Source organism: Penaeus monodon, chromosome 34 (assembly GCF_015228065.2).
Source record: "Penaeus monodon isolate SGIC_2016 chromosome 34, NSTDA_Pmon_1, whole genome shotgun sequence".
NCBI classification, from domain to species: domain Eukaryota; kingdom Metazoa; phylum Arthropoda; class Malacostraca; order Decapoda; family Penaeidae; genus Penaeus; species Penaeus monodon.
In genome coordinates this window covers 30530610-30532296 of record NC_051419.1, presented here as the reverse complement: position 1 = coordinate 30532296, position 1687 = coordinate 30530610, and positions in this window count along the sequence as shown.

The window sequence follows — 1687 nt, the reverse complement described above, 5'->3', positions numbered from 1 at the left end:
CTACTCATCACATTTATTTTGTCACCAGTAAAAAAAAAAGATGCTTTTTTGAAAATGAAAGGACACTGATGACCCCCTCCCCCACAAAAAAAAAAAAAAATCTAATGAATGTTTTCATTAATGTTCACTGGTTAAAAAACAAAAACAGTATTCAGTATGTTAACATATATGTACATAGAGACACACATATATTTTTTTTTCTAATTTGTACGCATAATATCTCAACATACTTTAACCAAGTAATTTATAATTACTTATCAATGTGATTACGTGTAACGCAGCGGTGCACTGGTAAGACGCGTGACTTCCAGGTCCCGCGTTCGATCCCAGTCAAGCCAAGTAGACGGTGTGGTTTCACGCAGGTACCCTGCTATCATTTAACTTTTTTTTTCTTTTGAATATTATTTGATCTGTAACCATTGCAATAACAAATACATAAAACGTTGAAATCAGCTTTACATCCAAAGACAGTCTGCTTTATGTGAAAACTTCTTGAGTTCTACGAATCTTCCTTTCGTGGTTTCTCTCCATACTTACTTCTCATCTGATTATCAATCATCCAATTGTATATCGGAAGAGCTACTATGATCTGCACATACCAGCCGCTGGCATCAACAATAGCGCTGGCTGTCAGACGAAAATCCCAGGCTTGATTAATACAACCTTTCTCGGGGACATAAAGTTGGATATGATTTAGTCATATAAGTAAAAAATAATTGCTTAAATCTATAAAGTAATAAATAAAAAGGTTTCTTCCGAAACGCTACTTATTGTAGATATTTTCACCAAAGGAATCCATGGCATTTTCAAAACTAAAACTATAACATTTATTTTCGCTGTGACTGTTTACGAGACGCGTGGGATAAGAAAAAAGAGGGAAACAAAAATATGAGAAAAAGGACAAAGAATGAAAAACAGAATAAACTGGATAAAGAAGAAATACATTAAGAGAGGTAGGTCAGGGTTAATGGAAAGAAATCTCATTGACTTTGTTTTTGTAAAGGACACGAGAGCCAGGAAGGAAGGGCGTAAGGGAGGGAGAGATAGTAGGTTATAACTGATAGAAGGTATGATTTATAAAACAACTTTGCATATTCATTACTAATGTTATAAATCTAATTTCATTTACAGTATGAAATGATATGACATCAACAATATTACAACAGTGACCTTCCCGGTTTGGTTGACGAAAAACTCAACTTCATGATAAATACAAAACGTTTTTCCATCGTGTGTTTTATAGTATTATATAAAGATAGATAAAAGTAATTAGAACATGTATTTCAGATCTAATTAGAAATATGAAATGTTTCCTTCTCCATTAGGGACACGAAAATGCAAATCATGAAAGAAAATGTAAAAAATCATTTTACAGAAGAATGGTACTAAGATATAAGTAAGAATTCGAAGGGTATTTTCTTCTCAACTGCTTATCATTGTTAATACTTTTACTAAGTCTTGTTTTCACAAGTGATGTCAAGAGATGGCAGTGATTCGACGAATAAAACGAGGGAAGAAAGAGAGTAAATGGGATGGAGAATTATAAATGTAAAGTGATAGAAAGAAATGGGAAAAAAAGAACTATACCAGAGGTGTCAAACACGCGGTCTCCTGGAAAAAAAAGATAATAATATTCCAAAGAAGAAAAGATACCGAAGCCAAATGTATTTTCCAAACCCGTTCTTTT